The sequence below is a fragment of the Mastigoproctus giganteus genome, chromosome 6 (genome assembly GCF_048544385.1).
Source record: "Mastigoproctus giganteus isolate SK-2022 chromosome 6, ASM4854438v1, whole genome shotgun sequence".
NCBI classification, from domain to species: Eukaryota; Metazoa; Arthropoda; class Arachnida; order Uropygi; family Thelyphonidae; genus Mastigoproctus; species Mastigoproctus giganteus.
In genome coordinates, this window is record NC_143580.1 from 21,813,817 (window position 1) to 21,839,638 (window position 25,822).

Genomic DNA, 25,822 nt, shown 5'->3' on the forward strand with positions numbered 1-25,822 from the left:
TGAAGCTGAAACCTGTCTCAGAATCTCTTGTATTCAACATCTGGTACATGGGGATGTTTTGAACAGCTGATATACTATGAACTGCAGTAATTTAAATAATGTTAAATAAGTATTCAAATCATTTTAATAAATGTGGAGTATAATATTGATGATTCATTGCCTTCAGTATTATTTCATAACCAATGACCTTTCCTGTCAAAATAAACAAAAATAAGATGTAATTTTATATTTTGTATAATTCGAAAATGACAGTTATAGCGATGAATTAGAAAAAAAACTCTATTTTAGCTTTCTTCCTTCTCCTGAAAATACTTTAAATCTGTTCATGCATTTTTCTTCATGTTTCTCTTGTACTGGTATTTTATTTCTATTGAACACCAGAGTTCCAATTTGATAATCAAAGTTCGGAAGTCCGCGTTTTTTAACTGGCTGAGGCGAAAAATATTCAACTTCAGTTTCTTTTATCTTTCCATCTAGTCTATACCCACGACTCCAATTTTTAATACTATCATGGGGTAAACTTTCTGTATCAACTTTAGAACTGGTCGGTGGAGAAGAAAATTCGACATTCATATCACATTCAATAATCGATACGGCATTTTCTGGTCGAGTTTGTAAAACGCACAGCTCATATACTCGTCTATTATATTCGATAGCTATAATATCGTCCACTGTAAGGCAGGCAAAATTTCTAAGAGCACTTTCTAATACTGCTTTTGGATTTGATATATCAAGAAATTCATACGACATCGGTTGAAATCTAGAAAAGGTTGCAGTTGGCAAAGCTGCACTTTCTATTTGAAGTAAATCGCTTTCCTCCAGAAGTAAATTCCTCATCATCCAGTAAGGTAAATAAACTTTTCCCTCATCAGCAACAAATTCTAACACGCCACAGTGTGTAATTCTGTTTGTTTTATGGCTCGTTAATTTGAAAAGCATCGGATAAACAACATTCAATCGAGTAAGGTAATCTAGGGCCGAAGGCGGCATTATAATTTTGCCTCCATTCTCAACGTCATTCCTGATATCTCCTGACAACATCGAAATAGAGTAGCAACGATAATACTTTTTGAAAGGTCTTAGATGCGCAGCAAATAATACTTCGATTGGAAACATTTCAAAATAAACAAAATTTGTTCAATATCATTAAAAATAATGTCAACAAGAAATTTAAGCAAGGCGAAATACAGAGTAACGCAGACGATTATATTTATATTAATTAGTTACCTTATAAGCCTTCAGATGTCACCACATATTTCCGTTCTAACTTCGATCTTCGACTACGACAAAGTGATTAAAATATGTGAAGTGTAAATTCATTTATTTATTATTCGGAATGCAGTGCAACTTCCATATAATGCAGTTTTGGAGAAGTTTAACGTTATTATTATTATTCATATGGTGCAAGGAAGCCTGAGGCTTATGCTGCACCAGTCAAAAAAAAAAAAAATTTTCCCACGTTACCCTGAGAGAGAGAGAGTCAGAAGTAAAAGGGAATCACCATGAAGGCAAGTAATTTGTTGGCTGGAGGCATAGTTTGTATCTGTCTGTATTTTTCAAATTATAGGACAGTGGTCACTGCTGTGAAGATCAGTTAATGCTGTCCAATCAAGGCTAGGATGAATGGATGAGGAACATATGAACAGGTCAACAGTGGAACTTGATTCTGTAGGCAGGTGAATATACGTATGTACACCAGTATTCAGCAATGTTAAGTGATGGTTGTCAAGTATGGTTTCGATTATCTGCCCTCTCTGGTCCATGTTCGTGGAACCCCACAAAGGATGATGAGCAGACATCACCAGGACGGCACACAGTTTGGGGCAGTTGATTCAATAAATCATCAAGTTCTGCAGTGGAACATGAAACATTTGGTGTAATATAAATAGAGACAAGAATGAAAGTAATGCCAAGAACAATAAGAACGTCTACGGCTTCTAATGTGGTGCAAATCTGGATAGGTTTGGATGGTACATAAACTAAAATTGAGAATTGGGGGGTGTAACTTGATGATAAATATGTTTCCTGTAGACAAATGCTTGACGGATCGTTCTGGCGCATTAAATATTTTAATTCATCTAGATTGCTTCTTAGGCCTCTACAATTCCATTGAATGATTTTCTGTATTATTTGAGTTTAGGTTAAGTAGATTGATCTGACCGCTTTGTTTTCCCTCGATCCTGTTTATATTTTTCTCTTGTTTTGAAAATACTAGACGAGCAATATCCATCTCGTCCTCTGCATGTAGTAGGAGAACTGTACCTTCATTACCCAACTTCTTGTCAATTTCCATACTTCGATCAGTTAGTTTATTCTGGGTAGGATTTACATTATTTTCCTTAATTAAAGTTCCTAATCTGGGGGCATTGTCTTGGTGCTGCTTGGTTTGCTTTATATTAGCAGAATTTCATGTAGTCTTCGTCTTTGTTGCTGTCAATATCTCGTCATTTGTGAGGAATGATTTGTCCCATTGAGAAAGAGATATTTTAGGAGGAATTGTAATGTTGATAACATTTTAGTGTTTTTTAGTGCATTGGAATAAGATTTGGATGACATCATGTTTAATATCTGTTTTCATGCTTCTTGGTATGAGACATTTTTCGCTACTTTGTACTTCAGTATTTTCTTTCCCATTTTCCATGATTTGCATGTTCTGGAATATGCAGGGTGAGCACCTTGGCAGTTGGGACACTTTGGCGCTGCTGCTGCACATTCAGTTTGGAAGTGGTCCAGTGAGTCATACATGGGGCAAATGGCCTTATCTTGACATGCTGTTTGAGAATGACCATACTTCTGGCATTTAAAGCATCTGAGTGGATTTGGAATATATGATCGGATCTTACAAGAAAGGTAGCCAGCTTTAACTGATGCAGGAAGATTCGGTGTGTTGAAAGTAGGGATAACATTTCTGGTGGGTATAAGGACGCCATCCTGTTTAGTCACTGTTCTTTTGGCACTGTTGATGAGTTGTGCCTTAAGTTCAGCAATTTCTTCATCGGAAACATTAAGGAGATCCCATTGTGAAATGACCCCTTTTGAGGGGTTTAATGTTCTGTGTGGGGTTACAAAAATGGGAAGACTTCCAAAGGTCGTTCGCTTCAGGAGCTGTCTAGAATGACTAGGATTGGAAGTTTCTATAAGAAGATCTCCTGAGCGAAGTCGTTTGTACAGAAAAGGAGAAACTCCAGGGGCTCACATCTGGTAAGTATGGTCTTGGCATACTCAGGGTTCTGAGTTGGATATCATCATTCTTCTCTTTCTTGGTGATTCCCTTCTACTTTTGACTCTCTCTCTCTCTTTCAGGTAACTCGGGAAATTTTTTTTTGGCTGGTGCAGCATAATCCCCGGGCTTCCTTGCACCATATAGCTAATGTTAATAATAAACTACTAAGAGGTTTCGTTGATAAAGAGCGTAAAATAGAAAAGCAGGCAGGTCATGTGAAGTATCGTCTTTTTTGATTCTTTTTTGCTTGAGATGACTCAAGTTCACGCGAGCATGTAGGCTCTACAGTCGGTGATATTAATGGATCCATAATTGCTCCTTTTAGCCCTGAGTATTGAATTTATACTCAGGTTCCCAGCCCCACCACGTGGAGGCAGGAGCGGTGCCACCAGTGACCAAGCAATAAGAGATTAGTGTGTTAGAGCAGTTAGTTATATATATACAAAACAAAGGTGTCTTTCCTTTCTTGGTACGAAGCTTACTTCTTTATTTAGAAAAGGCCAAAAATAAATAACCTTATAAAAGAAGGGTTTTAACAATCTATATTTCAGTCACTTAGAGGAAAGACGCTTTCAAATCGCTTTATATATCGCTATGATCACTCGCTTGGCACTCAGGGCCCATCGCCTGAGATCAACTAACTTGCCACGTTGTGAAAATGACCCATAAAAATTCCTCGCGTCATCGACGGTATTCGAACTTTTTTTTTTTTTTTTTTTACCCGATATGGGTGGACGGTGATTATATCAACTGTGATTTATACTCATGAGGGCCAGAACGCGGTGAATGTTAGACATGTTGAAAAATGTTGAACATGGCAAGAATGTTATTACACATTCAACGCAGCAAGAATGTTGTTACCTGTTGAACATGGCAAGATCGTTCTTACACGTTGAAGAATAACATTAGGGATTATACAGTACACTGTTATATTTGCTTTTTTTATTCAGTAATATTAACAGAATGCATTTCACACAACTTGCTTTTCAGGAGCCGCCACGGAAATAAATTAGCTGTCAAAAGCCGATGTAAGCAGATAGGCTAGTTGATATCTGCAAAGCCAGAAATTAGTCTGTGTGGAAATATGTTAAGCAGGATTGCCATGAATATTTACCCTGTGTGAGCAGCGGCACCATCTTGTCGAGGTCACGAGGTATCATTGACGTCGGAGAAGGGCTTCTGACATGATTGTGAACCTCATAACTTCCCTACCTTCAGAAAAAAAAATTAATTAGAATCAACAATGCCATTAAATGATATCGCACAATTGTAATTTGTCATTGGAGCGCAACAGTTAAGATAAAATTCTGATTGATCGCATAAGCAGACATATGGAAATGAGCATGCTACCCTCAAATCCCCCTGACCGATATTCGTGCCAGGGGCTGTTTACCGCCTTCCACCCCCCTACTTCTAGACGATTCTACTCCTCCCATCCAAATGAAAAATGCCCCTCAATTTCGGAAATTCTGAATTTGATAGGCATCGCATCCAGGACCATTTCTAGTGGTGTGAGAGAACTGTGATGTTGTTGTAGGGTTTTAGGAGCATCAGCATCTAAGGTTATATTGCTCCGTGTATACTGTTCTGTGTATACTTCATGTGTTCTGTAATCAATTTTCTATTTTCTGGATGAAAAACCCAAGTTTCGGGGAGAAAAACCATGATACCCTCTTCTGAGACCAACTAACTCAGTCACATTATGAAAAAGGCCCATAAATATGCTCCACGTCATCGATGGAACTCGACTCAGGGCTTTTCCACCCGGTGTGAGGAGGGCGGTGATTCTACCAAACTGTGCTACCCGCGAGGGAAACTGTGATGTCATCCATTGTTATAAGTGAGAGGGAGTAAGACATAAATATATTGAAGCCTAACAGTTTAGCTTTCTTGGTACTTTAATTAAAACACATAAACAACTAAACTCAACAGTGAAGAATTGCAAACAAAGGGAAGAGCCATTATTGTTGCAGCTTTCAAAGATTTATTCAAAACTAATCTAGAATTTCAGACATAGCAATTTCCAGTCGTAAGACGAAGTTTCATTTAAGTCACAGTAGCTATTCAAGGATTTAGGCTGCAGTGATCCCACCTGTTTGATATGAAGAATTGTCCCATTTACAAGATATTAACATTTTTGTACACAAAGAGATATTTACGAGTATTTGCTTCCTTCTATCTCTTTTTTTTTTTTTATGGAAATTGCAAAAATGCCAAATATTATTAACAGATCATTCAGGAATTTATAGCCATGATAGACTGCACTTGCTACCAATTAGCTTTCAGAAACCAACTCAAGTAGAGTTACATTATGAGTCTCTCACTTGCCTACAATCATTACTCAGTTCATAGCAACAAAGAATCTTTGGTTACCATTTCTCCATATTTGATGTTGGAACTATGCCACTACAATCTCTCTCAAAAGAGATAACCCCGGGGGCTCACATCTGGTGAGTATGGGCTTGGCACACCCAGGGTCCTGAGCTGGATATCATCATTCTTCATTTTCTTGGTAATTCCCTTCTTTCTACTTTTGACTCTCTCTCTCTCTCTCTCTCTCTCTCTCTCTCTCTCTCTCTCTCTCTCTCTCTCTCTCTCTCTCTAAGGGTAACTTGGGAATTTTTTTTTTTTTTCCAAGGAAGCCTCAGGCTTCCTTGCACCATATGGCTAATAATAATAATAATAATAATAATAATAATAATAATAAGAGTAGGGGAAATTCCATAAGGGAAATTCGAACTTGGGCCTCCTCGGGCCTCGACAAGAGGCACATTTATTTATTTATTATTATTATTTTTTTTTTTCTTACACCATAGGCAAGTTAATTGTTCTGGGCTAGAATTGCGAAGCTTCAACACCCCTTCCCCATGAAAGCTCTGATTTTTCATTCATAAAAATGGGGAGACTAAACATAGAATACCTGCAATTTACGAATACAATACACAGGCACCTCACAACTTTATCTGCTTCGATGCAAACGCAAAATAATGGACATAGTAGATATGATGATTCAGAATGAATTCAGACCAAAGAAAGGTTTACTAAGTTGTTTAAAAATTTACTGCTCTCTGAATATTTTCATAGCCAGAGTGCTAGGAATAATCACTTATTTTTCGGTGGGACCGATTTTACATAGCTCAGTTACTCCTTAACCTATTTCTTAAGCGGTTACCATAAGGAAAAGATGTACTCTAACAACGCTAAGGATTTGGAAATAATGAAGCAAATTATTTGCACAACCACTGATAACATCACTCATGAAACTGATTTAGCTTTCTGCAAATACTGTGGCCAATCGCGCCTACAGGAAGAGTTGGTCACTTCCAACACTATTTATGAAGCTCTTATTCATAAGTAATTGTTATGATGTGTAGATATTACAATGGCATATATTGACTTTTTAAAAGATATTATAGAAGAGGTAGAAAATTGGTTTGACATATTCTCTTGTTAATGTCTACATACTAAAAACTATTTATATATCAGGGCACCTTCTACCCATTCTAGCTTATAAACAGAAAATTCATTCATCAAAACGAATGAGACAATTTTCCACACAAATGTGAAAATATTTTATAACAGATTAAGTTGAAAATTGTACATTATTTTTATTTATATAATTTTTTTTTCTGATTGAATATTAATATATTGAGGACTAATCAAACGTGATGAAGAATTCAGTACCAATGTACTGTATATCAAAATGGACGTAGCACTAAAATATATCTTCTTGTTAAACAAAAACTTATCAACTTGTGGATAAATCTATAAACTTTTATAAAAGGTTGTAAAGGCTCTGCACATACACGGTCAAATTTTGTTTGGTGCTAAAGCTGCCAAATGAACAATTATCCAAGAAGAAGGAGCATATTCTAGCCTATACACCAAACGTAGCCTTCAGAAAATTATTTACTGTTAATTTAACTTCTCTCTTTGTAACAGTACTGTAAACAGGAACTTTCTGGTTTGGGGAAGATAAGTAAGTCAGAGAGTTCTCGGCTACAAAAGTTGCGATCTTTTAGATAATGTTTTGTAAGCCAAAAAGCTTGAATAAATACTTCTAATCAGTAACCAGCAATAAATAACAATTTTAGACTCTATATATATATATCCCACACCAATGTTATCTCAGCAGAGCAGAACGTTTGGTATGGGAGATATCCAATAAAATTACAATTGAAAAGGGGAAAATAGAAATCAATTTCTTACAGGGAAACGTTTACTTTTAACATGGTTTGAGTTACATTCACTGGGCGCAACGGAAATTTCTAAAGAATACACGTAATAAATGGAAAGTGTTCTGGGACATAGTTCTAGATACTCATAGTAAAGTATTGGATGGAAATGGATGACCAATGCATTGATGAAATTGTATTAGAGAATAAAAAGGCTTGGGATGATTGTCGATTATCAAGGGATCCTGCTCAATATGGAACGCATAAATTGGTACGAAAGCGAGTTACTCAGAAAGTGAGACGAGTTAATTCAAACTGCGATTTGTAACACTAACACAGATAGCTCATCTCACAGCTAACTGAAATTTTCGCTTTTAAATTTTATTATATACACATGTTAGAGCTTTAAAATTTAATGATCTGTGTTTATTAGCTACCTGCTGAACAGGATCGTGTTTTGAAAGAGAAAATTTACTAAATAGGTCACATATATGTGTGTGATATATATGTAAAATAGTGTCATTGCTAAAGAATAAAAATACAAAAAATATATAAATAAGGATTTCCCTGGCATATATCTACCGGGGGTATAGAAGAACAATTACTAAGATCAGTTCTCAACATGGCTAAAAAATAAAAAAAAACATACAGCCACCTGTGTCAAATCAGCGTCAGAGTAATCAAAAACATTATCTAAGAATCTTCTTCTTGAAAGATGATCTCATAAGCTGATTCGTCTCGATTAATTGAGACTAGATCACCGTAAAAAGACTATCAGATCACCTACACTCTTCTGCACAAGTGACCAGTAAACCATCTGTAAGCCACGAGTCCTATATACGTTAAAACTAAATCATCGGCACATGAAATATAGTCGAGGGTTAACTCATAAAAAAAAAAGGCCCTAACAAGTAATAAAACAAACAAGTGTAGAGAGTATACTTATCATGTACTCTCCCAGTCGTGAAGTAGTAGTAGTAGTGGCATGTGATGCAAGAAAGCAAGTGTATGAGCTTATGCAGCATCAGCCAAAAAAATTAACAAAACAATCCCCTCTAATTATTTGTCCAGTTCCTCCTTAAATTTATTTAACCTATCAACTTCCACAACGACAGATGGCAGTTTATTCCAGCAATTAACCACTCGCTGGCTAAAGGCAAATTTCCGCACATCTATTCTACATCTGTCCTTTCTTAATTTGAATTTGTGCCCCCTTAAGTTTGTAATCTGAACAAGTGGAAGGATCCCATCAGAATTCAGCGTGCTCAACCCATTCAAGTACAGATTGTTTGTAGAGGCATTAAAACCGTTAGACTGGATATCTTTAATAACTGAAAAAATGGGACCAACAATACCAAAATAGGATTAAAACAATAAGTAAAGAGGAAATTTTAAGCAGTCAAAAGTGGAGGCAACATTAAAGAATACGGCATGGACCAAAACTTTGGCATTTCCAAGCTAATTGAATTCTACCAATTAATTGTTGGAGATATGTCATCGTTGATGTCCTAGGCATATCAAAAATGTATGGTACAGTATTCGGCTAAAATGAAACAGTTAAAACGGCAGGAAATTTATAACCATAGTGGAGGGAATGCAGATTTTTTGGCTGCAGTCGGGATAATGTAATTGGAATTTCTTTATGTGGGTGCATCGTGTTCCGATGACTTGGTCAAAAATCCATTTCTCTCGAAAAAATAAAGGCGAAAATACCACAAAAAGCAGATTTTTTTGTGATTTTTTCTAGTCAGAAATCCAATATAATACTAATTAATTATTTCTTAATTGGTAATTAGCCAGTGCCAGTTCACAAAACGTACACTAACAGACCACTCTTCCCACAACCCACTAAACAAACTGTTTGGTAGCTGACAATTATATAAACTTCATTACTCCACAAACTATTGGAACTAACGTAGCCGATATCATTTGAATGTACATAAGAGCAGTTTAATTCAAAAACTTGTTCTTCAATGAAGAACAAGAAAACTTTTTTATCGTTCTCGCTCTTCAACGAAGACCCCCTAGATCGGGGGCCCTAGTGATCCAATGCGCCCCCATTTCCATAGTCCTGATCGCGATATTTGGTTTAGGTTCTGGACACCAACAAAACGTATATGTAAATGGATACTTTCAACATTTAAATTCCGTAAAACTACGCACTTGCCTAATTTTACAGCAGTGGTCGATTTGTAATGTTACTGCCAACCAGTGCAAAAACATCTTCATCTTTGAGAGGATGGACGAACATCAAAACATTAAGAGATAACGTTAAAATAAAAAAGAGAGAAAAGAAAAGCGTTAAGTACATGTAAAATGAGATGTACGCTCAGCCGCCAGTAATCCATACGGCGCCAGATGTGTGTGGTTATAATAAATCTCCCGCGTCCACAGTAGTCTGAAAAATATGCCTTGTCTGAAACTTTGGCTAACAACCGTGGGAGTGCGAATGGAGAGCAATAAGCGTATCAGTAACGCAACAGATTGGGTAGCGCATGCGCTCTATTCAAGGTCAGGTAAAATAAACACACTGGCATAGTAACCTCCCTTGGGACATCTTATGGTGTTCTTGCGTCCGACCGTGCGCCTCTGACAGATGACAGATACGAACGAATATGCGCTGTGTTTGATAATAAACGGTGATTCCGTGGATGGCAGAATTCTCAAAAAGTAAGTGATAAAATCTAGATAAAGATAAATGCTATATTTACAATGTTAGTTTATTGAGATCAGTAAATTAATTTGTTGAAGATTTTCCATTGACTTTTTCCGGTAAAACAAGATAAAACCTCTAAATCTCTTCTGAATAAGAAGAATAGTTGATCCGTTTACATTATGTTAATCGTTATATTCATCATCAAAGGAATAAATTAAAAAGCTTCGTTGTTTGATTTGTCAAGTATGATTTTGAAACGAGACATTATGATTCTATCCTATGAATGAAGTAACAACCGGAAGTTTTCAGAACTCAGACAATACGCTTTGTTATCGTAAAAATGAACTCGTAAATTATTACAATATTCATGCTTTAGAAAATGTTAATATAAAATATATGTAAATTATTACGGTATTTATGCTTTTACAAAATGTTAATACAAAATACACGTAAAATATTGACGTAAATTATTACGATATTTATGCTTTACAAAATATACTTCAATTATTATGGTATTTATACTTTACAAAATATACTTAAATTATTATGGTATTTATGCTTTAAAAATATACGTAAATTATTATTTATTTATTTATTATTATTATTATTTTTTTGGCTGGTGCAGCATAAGCCATAGGTTTCCTTGCATCATGTGGCCATTGCTATTACTAATACAATAACAGTATTTATGCTTTATAAAATATACCTAAATTATTACGGTATTTGTGCTTTACAAAATATTAATACAAAATATACATAAATTATTAAAGTATTTATGTTATACGAAATATAGCCCAACGTAAAATTGCTGTTTTATGCTGGTAAAATTTATTACGTAGTTTGGCAAGTAAACAAAGATTATTATTATTATTATTAGCTACATGGTGCAAGGAAGCCTGAGGCTTATGCTGCACCAGCGAAAAAAAATTCCCGAGTTACCCCGAGAGAGATAGAGTCAAAAGTAGAAGGGAATCACCAAGAAAGAGAAGAATGTCGATATCCAGCTCAGGATCCTAGGTACGCCAAGCCCATACTCACCAGATGTGAACCCCTATACATCATCATCTTTTGGTATTCTTTAAAATTCGTTTGGTGGCTCGAGCATCTTAGAAATATGCATAAAAGGTATATTTTCTTATCATTTGAGTATCTGAACACCAAAATATATATTATATACTGCTTTTGGCTAATTCGTCAAAGCAGCATTTGAGTTTTTACAGTGCCCGGTGGGGGAAGACGCACAGTGCCTATTTTAATATTTTATTATAAGTTGGAGGAATCCATTAACATGTTTTCAATATCGAAAATACATCAACGCAGTGAGGCAGTGCAAAGAGAAAGAATTAAAGTTTAGTAATCTGGTGGGAGGGGTGGTACAAAAATCAGCGGTGGCAAGCAATTGATTTTCAAATCGATTCTTCGTGGGAAATAGCCGAACCTGGAACGAGGTCATAAAAATTTTCAAGTTATGTGTGTCGTCGGATCTGCGTTATTACCCGTAATTAAAAGCATCTTCTGTTAAAGTGTAACAGCAGTTTAGTCAGATATCTAGTCCTACTCCTTTGTTTTTTGATGTCAGAAATTTGCATTCCGACCTATTGTGATGCAGCCTCCATCTTCGGAATTTACATCTTGCACCAATCATGGTAAGTACTTACCACCTCTTTCTCTCAATGTATGTGTGTATCTCCAGGCATTTAAGAATCAGGTTGGAGTTATACCTATAAAGTGGTGGTGGGGGGGGGATAAAATTACTACGTTGTAATGTCTAATTGTATCGCTCCCAAAGAGTTGGGTTAAAGGAACGCAAATTATTAGTTACTTGAGATGAAGGGTTACCTTATTAAGGTCACTGTGTGTGTGTGTGTGGTATGAGTAAAAATGGCAAGAGAAGTTGGGAGAAGGTCTGAAAGATCCTGAGTTAAGTGTAGTGGAAAACTAATAGGAGAAGGCCTCCTGGGAGTTTTTGTAATTTAGTGTATACTGTGCACACTTGACTGATAGAATAGGTGACAATAAACACACCTTTACTGCAAGAATGAGGAAGAACCACAGCCCGATTTCGTGAAACGCTAATAGATTTCATTCATTGTCATAACTGCAATTTGACTTTCGAAAAGCAAGAGATCAGATAATTGTAAGCAGGAAGTAAAAACAACAGATGAGATTTTAAGCCAAAACGAGAAAAAGCAGGAGGTTTTTAAAGTGAACACTATACTAGAAATTAAATTTTATTGATAAAATACACATTTTATATTAAAATACAGGCATAAATTTGTTTATAACTCAGTTTTTGTTTTTCTCATCTGGCTGGATATTCTCTCTCTCTCAGCTGTCAACGGCATTTCCAAAGCTTCAACATAAAAAGATCTGAACACAGTTTTTGTTTTTCTCATATGGCCGAATATTCCCTCTCACTCAGCATTGCTATGAGGAACAGTTAAATGCCATTCATGACGGAATAACGTTGTATTTATTATTATTATTAGCAGTAGCGGCAATTGATGCAAGAAAGGAAGCTTATACAGCATCAGCAAAAAAAAAAAAAAGCCAACACTTCCCACTTCACCTGTCTGCTCCTCTAATAGTCTATGTAGTTCTTCCTTGAATTTCTTCAAACGACCCATCCAATACCACATGAGAATTTATGCCAACAATCAAACACCAAATGTTGAAGGCAAATTTTCGCACATCCGACCTGCAACCATCCTTCCTCAATTTGCATATATGCCTTTATATGTGTAGTCTGAGCAAGAAGAAGGATTCCATCAGCATTGAGTTTACTCAATCCATTACAGTCCATATATATATATATATGGGTCCGCAAACTTGTTTTATTTTTGAAAGGGTCCGTATATCTCAGTCGTTTGGGAACCACTTCCTTATACAATGGAATATTCACATCTACCCTGCTGGCAAAATTCCTGTATATCATTCACCGCAGGTCTTTTTCATTCTCCACTACCCTGAGTGTGGTGCCACAGGGTTGGTACATTAATCTGGAATAACCAGATTAATGTACCAACGAATATATTCGTTCCATATTCAGTACCTTGCATTTGCCAATATTAAACTTCAGTTGCCATTCTCAGCCCATCTGCGTAATTTGTCTAGATCTTGTTGCAGCAGCATACCCTGATTACTGTCGTTAACCATCCTGCCAACCTTCGTATCATTTGCAAACTTAGACATTAAGTCTGATACATCTTCGTAACAATAGGCTCTGGGGGACTTCGCTAATAACATTCTTAGTAGGTTCTCCCACTGAAAACGACAAAACTGATGCATCAAAACATCTAATTTTTTTTTTTTTTTTTTTTTTAACGACGCCTAGAAATACTGGAAACATTTCAAATTTGAAAATGATGCACTGCTAATTGATGAAATTTGTGCTACCTGGACATTTATAAGAAAATAATTTTTCAGTGGGAACTTGTACACTATATAGTCACATGCAGCAATAAATGCTTCCTGACTGAACAAAAGAACAGAATCTTCTTTTCGACTCTCCAGGACTCTGGCAGAACTGAAGGGTTGAAGATTGAACCCGTGTTCAACCTTCAGCGCACGCACGGTACGAAGTACTATAGGTTCTAATGCCTTTCGTGTTTTGGTTTTCATAAAAAGAAAGAAAGAAAAATACCTATGACTCAGTCAGAATCATCCGACTGACTTATCTGCTATGGTAATCATTTTCCAAAATGGAAGATTTAAAAACTTTTATTGATGACTTCATTACATGAGGCACGTTGGATTGAAGAGCTATGCTAGAATTTTCAAACGTTGGCATAACATTTAAAATATACAAGCAAATTGCTTTATTCAAGTTAGAAGAGAGCATAATGATTAGATTGTGCACGAGTGAGAATAAGATGCCTAGGATTACTTCTGTTGAGGATTGCTTTTACCATAGTTTTTCTTGAGTTCATAAATTTGTCTCCTCTCAAAACTTCTTTTGGGATCATAAACTAGATTTAAGCTAATGTCCAAATCATGAGTATTAAACGAATTATCGTCACTTAACTCAAGACCCAGAAAGTAATAGTATTAATTAAATCTCCATAGTTTAATGTAAAAAGAAAACTGTATACCATTAAGCCCAAAGAACATCGCGAAGTTTTATAAAGCTAATTTAGAGAAATAACGCATTTCATTAATTGTAAGTGCTGAAAATAGCGCGAAACGGTCCATCCATCCATATACTAATTGAATGGATTTTTCTCAGTTGATTACTGAGCTCCTTTATCAGCATCTGCAAGTTCTCTTCTAAGATGTACTTTATTTCTTGGTAGACGACACATCTGTATGGTATAAGGAATCTGATCCTTTTGTTGTTTACTTGTTTATTTAAACATATAAAACAAGAAGAGTTCATAAGATATATGTGTTAATAAAATTATTGTAGAAAGAGGGGAGACCCGCAAGTTCTCCAGCCCGATTCATGAAACAGATAATAGATTCCATTCATTACCACAGCTGCCAACTTTTAAATTTCAAAAAGCTAGAAATTAGGTAATTTTAAAATAAAAATTTACTGATATTTCTAAAAATTCTGGTAAATTTTATTAAAAGGGTCTAAATTATAAATAATATTCATTAAAATTTTAAATACGCTAATAATCTGAGACCATGTCTGCTATATTTTAATTTAATAAAAGAAAAGCGTCTTTTAGGTAATATTTTTACAGTTCTGTTCGATATAAAAAGAATTCAAGAAAAAAAGGTAAACATATTTGATAGCGAGAATACCAAGAACGAGTTGTCTCTCTTTCAGAGATTCCTGACCCCCTCCAGCCAGCGGTGGTAAACGTAGCAGCATAGTAATTTCGTCACTGAGAAGACAAATTCCCAATACCGGGTAAATTTGTAATACCCGCTAATACAAATTACTTATTAACAATACACATTAATACTAATTATTATTATTTTGTTTACGCTGAATAATAGCACGCATGAATTTTAGACGTACATTTTTTCTCTTCCCCCTATAATAAATAAATAATTCTACAAATGGGAGTATTTTGTTACTATATAATCATGTTATGAGAATGAAATAGCAAGTCTATATAAGAGATTAAAAAAATTATAAGTCAATCCATAGTTGCTACAATGATAAAAGGATAGCTGAGTGGGAGAAGACAGGGGGTTGTAATCAATGTGGACACTGCTCTTCATGGACTAATGTTATTAGTGGAGTTCCCCAGGGGTTCGCGTTGGGCCCATTGTTGTTTTCTGTATTTTTTAATGATATTGATGAAGGTATACCAGGCTTAATGTCCAAGTTTGCTGACGATACGAAGGTTGGTAGCAGATGGGCTGAGAGGTGGCACTGAAGTTTAACACTGACAAATGCAAAGTACTGCGTATGGGTAGCAGTAACCCAAGAGAAACGTACCAACTGTGTGGTAGTAGACGCAGGGTAGTGCAGAATGAAAGAGACCTGGAGGTAGTTGTGCAGTCAGATATGAAGTTTTCTGAGCAATGCAGACAGGCTGCATGAGTAGCTCACGGGGTTCTGTCAATGATATATAGGAATTTTGCTAGCAGGAATAAGGAGGTGATTATCTCCTTGTATTAGGCAATGGTCAGGCCACACCCTGAGTACTGCATACAGGTCTGGAAGCCTCATTTAGGAAAGATGTTGAGCTACTAGTACGAGATTAGTGAGTGGAACAAAGGGTTGATGCTACCAAGATAGGCTTAAGTTCTGAAAATGTCAGCATCTGGAGATGCTGCACTTTGCTGATCTGCGAGGTGATCTGATTGAGGTTTATAAGACCTTGAATGGTTTGAGCAAGCTCAATGCTGATGAATTTCTGCCTCTTGCTCAGATTCTGCACCCTAGGGGGCAGAATTTCAAATTGAGGAAAGACAGTTGTAGAATAGATGTGCGGAAATTTGCCTTTAGCCAGCGGGTGGTTGATTGCTGGAACAAACTTCCATCTGTCGTTGTGGAAGTTGATAGCTTAAAGGCTGAATGAACTAGACAACCTTTTGGAGTGAATAGATGGGTGAAACGGGAAGGTTTTTTTTTTTTGGCTAATGCTGTATAAGCTTGCTTTCTTGCACATATACCTCTACTAATGCTAATAACATAACCCAATCTTATCATTATACGTTATTTTCAATAAGAAAATTATGCAGCGATACCAGCTTTCCCCTTACTCAACGATTTTCGGGCATCATCAGTTGCAATTGTGCAGGGGTTAGTTACCTGTAGTTTTGATTCTGAATACTTCCGCTATACTATTGTACGCTTCACATTTTCCGGACCTAGCAGCTGCAATTAATATAAAAGCAGACTGAAAATAGAACCTGTGATGAAATTTAATGAGTCATTTTATGTAGTCGAAAATATTTTAACTAATATTTATAATTTCAGAACTTTTAAAAGCGATATTAAACACTTATTCTGTAATTATGTAAAATACCGTAATTACTACGTAGCAGCCTGTCTTATACTTGTATGTACACTATGTATATAAAGTGCTTAGCATCATAGCTACAATTACATACTTGTATGTACAGTAATTGTAATAATTAGTTTTAAAAATTTCTGCTTCATCATATGAAACTTGCAGTTTTAACAAGTGAAATATAAAAATTAAATGCGACAACTCGCCATAAATTATTCCTTGGGTTGCGGGGGAGGTAGGGGGGGAGGAATCTCATTAACTGAAACGAATAATGATAATGAGTAATAAACGGAACGTCTCCCGCCCCTCAACTGACAGGAGCAACTATTTCAAACTGGGGAACACACAGAAACCTAAATTGCCCAAGAATCCACATGTAGTAACAGGATTGTTATCATAGAACTCTCATAAAGATTTTTTTTTCTTACCTTCGACCCCATTTAAAGACTCGAATCGCGTTTTCTTTCCGGATAAAAGAATTAGGTCATTATCAAAGGACAATTGTAACCGGTTTTAGTATCATTTTGTGCCTGGTCTTTGGTGCGTGTTTCGAAACAATTCGTGAAACCTCACTTAACGTTACTAACTTTATTTGTGCCTCTGCGCATATGTCATTGGCGCAACTTCTTGTAATCTCGTTAACAGTAGCCTATGCAAGAAACTATTTTTTTTTATTTCTTCGTCTCAGATTATGAAAAAAAAAACCCCATAAATTCATAGTTTTATTATTATTATTATTATTATTATTATTGCAGTTAACTAATTATTGAATAGATTGCGCAGTTTCTCAATTTTTAATTAAAAATTAAATTAAATTTTTTGGAGCTAGAGTTAAATTAGAATGTTATGTAAACATTACTTTCTCTCTCATTTTGAATTCCTCGAAGTCCAAAACATATTTTATTTTACAAATATAGTTATTAATTTAAAAAAACCATAAAATTTGACATCCATTATTGCCTTATTAAAAAAATAATCTAATTTCGATATTTTTTGACACTCAGGAAAATAAAGATATAAATGTTTAGGCGTAGCAGTAAGTTATATTTGGATTGTAGTTTATTCACTTAGAAATGTTGAAAAGGGAGATTTTCATCTCCTTCTGCAGCACCAAAGGCTAATTATATCTCAGTGACCCTAGACAAATTATGTTTCAGATTTTAAGTGAGCTATACAACGCGATCGTATTATGATGCTGCTCGTCTGCAACTGATAAGAAAGTAGGAGGGTGGATGAATCACTGGGATTCCTGAACAGGATAGGAGAGTGGAGAAAAATAACTGTAGGGGTCACAATAAGCTCTCCTCACAAGTTAAAGATTAACAGAGTGAACAAATTACTTTGAAATTTCAGATGTTCATAGGAAATGAGTTGTTAAAATGAAATGTTACTCTCATGAGTAGGGCAGTTAGTAGAAGCACCATCCTCCCCACGCCGGGTGTGGAAAAGGCCTGAGTTCAAATCGCGTCGATGATGGTAAGTATTTTTATGGGCCTTTTTCACAAAGTGGCTGAGTTAGTCGGCTCAGGCGAGGGTAGCGTGTTTTTTTTTTTTTTTTTTCCTCCCGGAAACTTTTTTTCATCCAACAAACAGAAAATCAATCTCAGCACACAAGTAATTTACAGACTATATACACGGAGCATGGGGGAGGGCTACTTCATTTCAATTGTACATCTTTCATGCTAACAATTACACAGGTTGCACTTTTTTTTCTTTTCTTTTTTTTTTTTTTTGTGAGGCTTCTAACCACTCACAAATTCACCACGTTCTATTCAAACAAGGACTTTAAAGGGGGAATACTGGTGTTGTTTTTTAGAAACAATCAACAGCGCGTTCACTCGGTCATCTCACAGTTTACACATATGACCATATCTTACACTCACATCAATACAATTTAACCTAAGTAGGAACAATTGTTTTTTCTATGCATATTCAGGCTACATTTCTCATTTGTGGACATTTGACTCATTCATGACTGCACCGTGAAGTGGACTATCACACACGTTTTGACTTTTCTTTTTTTTTTTTATTTTCAGGTTAAACATGTGACATCTACACTCAGCACTGTCACACATTGACCCACCCCAGAGGCAATGTGTGACAGTGCTGATTATAGATGTGGTCCGAGATAGAAATTCGTCTTCCATAAGCATCTCAAGCATGCGGATTGAGATCATGCCATATGGATAACAGTTTTCATCAACCTGCACCTTCGTGCCAACATTCGAAAGTATTTATCTTCACTTAAGGTTGTTGCCCTAGATGTACTGCCACCAGGTCTTTAAGTACCAGTCCTTGACCCTTGGAAATATTTCCAAAATATTTTAATGACTGTAATCAAAATGGACAACGGATGATATTGTTTGAGCCACCTGCACCTGCTTGGGACTGGCTAACCCAAGTCTTCCAGTGACTCTCCATTGAAAATATTCATATAGGTAGTTTCTTTCGCATATTCTTAACATATTGGTCACACTGACATGGTTGATTTGGTTCATCGGAACAGGAATAAGCTCGCTTTCCTGTTGGCTCTCATATAAAGAGCAGTTGCTGGACAGGTGGGAGTCTGGCCATGTTAATCTGCATGCAGTATGGAAAATCAGCACCATTTTATGGGTAAATAAAATTTAAATAATTCTCCATATAAGAATTTCCATCCTTTAAATGCATTTTTCTAGAATTACAAATTCACTGAGAGAGAATTTTGCACATCAGAAATAAGTATGACCTAACATGCACCAGGTTAGATAAACGTAATGAAGTTATTGGGTTTTAGGGGCATCGACGACTAAGGCCATGTTGCTCCGTGTATATTGTCTGTAAAATGAGTGTGTTCTGAGGTCAATTTTCTGTTTGCTGGACGAAAAACTCCAGTTTCCGGGAGAAAAACCATGCTACCCTCGTCTGAGACCGACTAATTCAGCCATGTTGTGAAAAACACCCATAAAAATATTCCTCATGTCATCAATGGGACTCAAACTCAGGTCTTTGTGGGGAGGATGGCGATCCTACCAGCTGTGCTACCCACGAGGGCAGTAATGAAGTAGTTTGTTAGCAAGGAGTGTTCATTGGTTACACTCTGTTATATTTATAGTCCATCAGCAGAATTTGTTATTCAGTCGTGAGTATCATAAGGAGAATGGCGCCGGAAAAAGATCTTATTACATCATCTCCAAGCTTCGAGTATCCACTCAGACACTACTTTGAACGGAAATAGTACGATAGGAGTGACTATTTTCCTTGTGTGAAGGTTAGGGGTGATTTTGTAATCCTTGATTCGCGCTGCCCAGTTGTATAGTTACTCATAAAATGGTTCAGACTTTTTAAAACTTCAAACTTAATGTGTTATGTGCATATTTTAAAATAAGGTAGACAATAGCAGTCATTCGATACATACAAATGGTAAGATGGACATTTTCCCTTTTTTACAGAGATAGTTTGATTTTTTTTTGCTAATGGGTTCTCTATCCTTTATTGAAATAAGACTAGTCTCCTTTATGTTATCTGTTTTAATCTTGGGTGGCAAAGATTTTCGCAATGATTGAAATTTAAATTGTGTTAATAGGCTGCCATGCTAATTTATTAGAGAATCGAGCATTCCGATGTTAGCATGCCTTGTAGGTAAATGAAATATAGCCCATGGCGCGTTGGATCGTGCTGGAACTTCTAATAAGCAATACATGCTCATTAACTTGTTAAAGACCTACTACTTAGTCTCAGGGACGTCATTCATGTGAACCATCTGTGCACAACACTATTGTGGATGGAAGTTGTTTTCCCATGCACAACACAGTTTAACCTTTCTTCTCCTTATTTTATCTGTTCGGACTTTTAAAAAAAAACCATCTGGCATGGAACTGATTCAGTGATGATGAAGTTAAATGGTGTATTGAAACCTGGTTGAATATCCCTCGAATTTCATGACAGAAGTATGACCTCACTCCTAACATGTTAGATAAGTGCCTGAATGGTACGAGTTATTATATGGAAAAGTACTGTATTAATATGCTTTCATTTATGTGGAATTTCATTGTTCCGTGATCAATTGTCTTTTCGCAAAAACAGTTACTCTACTTTTCAAATATTAATTTGGGTATTCTGTTTATACTCTGGCAAGGCCACATCAGTCAAAAGAGTTCACACCTAATTATTTTGACAGCAAATACAATTTACCGTACTTAGCAGTCACTTGATCTAGAACCATGGTAAATTCAGACACAAGACAAAGTGCAGATGGACGTGTACTGTACTGCATTTTGATACTGACCACTCGGTTACATCAGAAAATTTATACCATAATAATGTCCTATTAATAATTTGAGATTTTTTTTTCTCAAAGTTGAACTGCAAAACTAAAAGTCAATACGATTCGAGACTTGAACAACTAAATTAAAACAAATATCAAGGTTACATAAAATTAATGTTTGATTGTGTGGAAGTTGAAAACCATGACTAATAACCAAATTTTATTTTTATTATTATTTATTTTTTACTACTGTACTGCTTCTGGCCTAGTTTCGAGGCTTCATTTGTTTGTACTTCAAAACAACTAAGGCCTGAGGCGCCGGTGTGGGGTCTGTGAACTGCATGTATCGGTGGGCGGTTTGACTGTTTTACTGGATGAAAAACCCAGTTTGACTGAGCTTCACTTTCTCAGTGAAAATTAATTACTATAATTAATAAATACTCTTATACCACGTGAAATTAATAATTTTGGTTGATTAGGCTTACAGACCAAACCACTAGACATTTAAAGTGACGTTTCAGGCAAAAATTTCCCCAGGGGCTCACATCTGGTAAGTATGGGCTTGGCACACCCAGGGTCCTGAGCTGGATATCATCATTCTTCTCTTTCCTGGTGATTCCCTTCTACTTTTGTCTCTCTCTCTTTCTCTCAGGGTTACTAGGGAATTTTTTTTATTTTTATTATTTTTTTTTGGCTGGTGCAGCATAAGCCTCAGGCTTCCTTGCACCACGTAGCTAATAATAATAATAATAATAATATACACCAATACCCATCATCAGATCATGTCGTTAGGAATAGAAAACAGAAAGGTTACAATTTGGGAACATTTGTAATTAATTATATTCCAATAATTATTAATTGTGAAATTTAAGTCCGGAGGATTTTAGGTTAAATTTCCGTTTGGCTTACACTAGAATTTTCTACTTGCGGAATGCCTAAGTCTCTTGCATTTGGAGAAGCAGCATGCTGTTAACAACCAAGTATCGTCTGGTGATGGGTTCCGGCCAGGTTCCCGAAACGTTACCTTAATTACAGTACATTTAGTCATTGGGCTAAATAAACTAACTTAAAAAAAAAAACTCGTGGTATAAGAATGATTATTTAGAGAGAGAGAAACAAACTAAAGTAGTTTCCACGTGTTGTGGCATTGAAATATGAGAGCGATTTTCTAATTAAAGCGAAGTGGTGTATGATTTCTGCTAAAGCAAGTTTCTTATAATGGTAACTAAATAAGCTTTTGCGAGTCTTTGAAGAATTTTATATATAGCATTTGAAGAATTTTATGATCTCATCGAGACCATGGCTTGCAGTCACAAAGATAGTGGAAGTTGGGAACTCTTCTGAGTTGATCACGCTGTGAGAAACGGAAAGAATAGAATGGAGTGGATATAGGCTTTCCACCTACGAATGATATTTCATGGCGCTATCTTCCAAGTGCCTTCTGGTCATGTAGAGTGAGTTTCTGTGGTCTTCCTGTGTGTTCTTGGACGGTGGTAGTGCTGTCACATTGGATGGTGTGTATTGGACGGTTCACATTGGATGGTGTATATTGTCAGAAATTGTGCAAATCGACAAACTAGTAGCGTGGCTCACAAACCCCTGAGTCACTATTTATGTGGGATAGTCCCATAGACGAAAACAGTGTGGCTGTATACTTTTTGGAGGGTAGTGTATATAATTTCACTTCCTGAAGTGATAAGAAACTTCTAGATGATGCCAGAAATTGAGGGAAAAACACCAACCTTATAATTGTGAGTAAACTTTTGATTTTTGTGTTTCAATTCTATCTGTAATAGGTTTTTCAGTATCAGCAAAATCGGACCTTCCTGTTTCTACTTCACTGCTGTAAAAACTTAAGTTAACCAAAAGTTATTATACTTTCAGATTTTTAGTAAAATTCGATTTGTTACCACATGAATTATTTTGTTCTCTCCATCGAATCCTCTATCCATTAAATCAGCGTTTCCCAAACTGGGGTTTTCGGACCCTTGGGGGCTCATATCCCTGTTCCAGGGGGTATGCAAAACGGACCCTCTGGGACGGTCAAATTATTCGTTCTATGTATAGCAAATTGATAACAAAAAAAGTGATTATTATATATTTATGTAAAAATAGGAATAAAGTTGGGTTGTAGTTTTAAACATAAAACTTTGAATATTCTTTTCAGAAAACCCAGTGTTCATACATACACTGCCCTGCCATTAATATCCGAACACCTGCTTTTAGACAAAAAAGAAAAAAAGCTTTTATTTTGTCATTTAATGTTTTGCGCTGAAACCTATTGCTTTTATGACGGCCTTCAATCTTCGCGGCATACTCTCTCAACCAGCTTTTTCTCTCATTCTCTCAACCAACTTTTTATAAATGTCAGGTGATATGTTCCTCACCTGAATGAACAAGTGATATGAACAAGGCCGAACTGGTGGATGTGTTAAAACACACCCACCAGTTCGGCCTTGTTCTTTGGCCAATCTCGACATGTACGTACCCGACGATTCAATACGTCCCAAAGATGCTCGATAGGGTTCAGATCGTACTCTGGGCTGGCCAATCCAACTTTTTCATACCCGTTCTCAAACCACTCTGTTACGACCCCATGCCACGTTGTCTTGCTGATAATTATGGGCATTCCCCGAAGTATTGCCATAATGTTGGAAGTGCATAATTGTCCAGGCTGTCCTTGTATTGCACAGCATTCATAGTTTTGTCGATAACGACTAATGGGCCCAAGCCAAAACATGAAAAGTAGCCCCATACCATGACACTGCCTCCATCAAACATCATTGCTGAGAGGATTACAATCAGGAAGGAACTGTTCCCCTGGCATTCGCCACGCCCAGGAACGATCATCAGACTTGTAGAGTGCGAACCTCGACTTGTCTGTCCATAGGACTATTTTCCACTGCTCTACAGTCGAAGATTCGCGCTCCTTACACCGTGTTAATCGGCGCTCCTTACGCCGATTAACACGACCATTGTAACCCATATCATGGAGTGTCCTTTGTATTGTACGAGTGCTGACATTAGTCCCAATACTCTCAGAGAGGGTTTGTGTGACTTGAGACAATGGCAAATTACGATTTGCGCGCACAGTTCTTCGCAGAATTCTCTTGTCCCGTTCTCTGTTAGTTTTTGGGGTTTACCAGGCCGATTTTTGGCAGATTCAGTCCCAATCCTCTACCATTTGCATATGACGTCACTAACCTTTGACCTAGGGATCCCCAGAGTGACTGCGATGTCTCGTACAGAACGCTTGCTTATGTGTCATCCTACAATTATTCCATGCTGGAAGTCTGTCAATTCTGTTTAACACACAGAGAAACGTATGCATACATATAGGGGTACGCAAACTTTTTTGATTTTTGAAGAGGTCCGTAAACATTTTTTGATTTTTGGGAGGGTCTGTAGATTTCAATTGTTCGGGAACCACTGCATTAAACCAAACTATAGCGTCCCTACCATGTATAGTGAACTCAGATACCAAAATATGAACTGACGGATAAATATCTTTATTTATTTATTATTAAAAAAATTTTTTTAAAGGGAAATCGCGTCCGTGACCGAAATAGTACCTGTTACTGAATTCCAGTACAAATATTGAAAATCGCCTTTACTGACTAATCGATTACCTCAGGGGAGGTTTTCTGGCCGGTTTGGGCGTGTGTTGCGGGAGGAATCTACAAGCTCTATTTGTTCAATGTCACCAGTTAAATAGTACTGTACTGGAATCAGAAATATTTTCCTTCTTTTCTTTCTTTCTTTTTTTTTTTAACATCACGATTTTCCGAGTTCTAAATATCTCAGCTGTTCCTGACCCTATAAGAATCCAACTCTATTATTTGCTAATCAAATTGATGATAGAGATTGAAATAAATGTATCACAAAGGTCGTGAGAAAGATGCCAATGCAAGACTTTTCCATAATTCAAAGCACTTTCAACCTATTAAGCGACTTTCAACTCCAAGAAGAAAATTCCAATGTGTCATTTCCACATTGTGGACCGTGCTATGCGCATATTTGAAACTCAGGGACACGCAAAGTTTAACTTGCGTGATATAAATGACTACAGCTGCGTTCAAGTGCATCTGAAAAATACACAAGAAATAGACGCAGACGAGAAATTGTTAAAAATAGCGCGCCATTTTCATAACTTTTCTTCTGGTTCATAACCTTTCTTCAGCATAATATTTCTTTATTTTTTTATTTATCGATATATTCATATTATCTAATTCAAATGTTGTTTGCCAAGATCTGTTTGAAAAAATATCGTTTTTTAGGCAGATAATATTTTTAAGAAATCTTATAACTGAATTTCGAAATATGGACAGCTTTTGACATCTTGGCTGGTGGCGCCTACATCGGTTTATTATTAAATTATTTTAATTTCAATTTCCATAATTCTTTAATTAATAATAAATGAAATGCTGAAAGTTACCTTGCTTATGTAATTGTAATTTCCCCTTTCTTTGTTTTTCAATTAGTTTTTTTTTAGCCATTTTGTTGTTACAGATTTTTTTTCTTGAATATCTGCGCCAGTTTCCTTATTCGTCGGTGTATATCGTGTCAGGCTTAAAGACTATTTGTTTTCTTTGACACTTCCTCAATAACACTGGACAATGCGTAAGTTTGATTATACTTCCTTGGCACATTACCTCACATTCTAAATGAAATTCATTCATAAACTGTGCGGTATAAGATCATAATTTTAGTCTCGATAAGCTTGGCCGTATTACGGAATTACTTTTAACAGAGCATGACGATAACCCGTCAACAGTAATAACCCTGGTGCTTAAATGGTACCTCAAGACACAAATGATGTAATGGCGGTGGGTTGCAAGTAAATACAGTATACCTTATTCGTAGAATTTATTAGGTCGTGGAATATATTTTACGAAAAAAAGGAAAAAAAAAAAAAAAAAAAAAGAAGAAAAGCTTCTTTCATGTGGGAGTGAGTGATTTTGAGAAAAGTATTGTCTTTATGTAAAAACAAAAAAAAAAAAAAAAAACCATTATCCCACTTCGTCTGCCCATCCCTTCCAATAATTTGATCAGTCCTTTAAAGTGTATTCAAATTAGCCACCCCCACAGGTGGCAGTAGTGATGGAC

General features: G+C 36.2%; 1 protein-coding gene and 1 pseudogene across 1 annotated transcript in view; one reads left to right on the forward strand and one right to left on the reverse strand.

Moving 5' to 3' along the window:
- Positions 1 to 279: 279 nt before the first annotated feature.
- On the reverse strand, positions 280 to 1,136 carry LOC150084070 (ubiquitin recognition factor in ER-associated degradation protein 1 pseudogene; annotated as a pseudogene).
- Positions 1,137 to 9,943: 8,807 nt separating this feature from the next.
- LOC150084071 (uncharacterized) overlaps positions 9,944 to 25,822 on the forward strand; it is a 36,097-nt gene continuing 20,218 nt past the window's right edge. The window contains exon 1 of the mRNA XM_090375882.1: positions 9,944 to 10,068. The gene's annotated coding sequence lies outside the window, so the exon portion shown is untranslated. The remainder of the gene's footprint in view (positions 10,069 to 25,822) is intronic.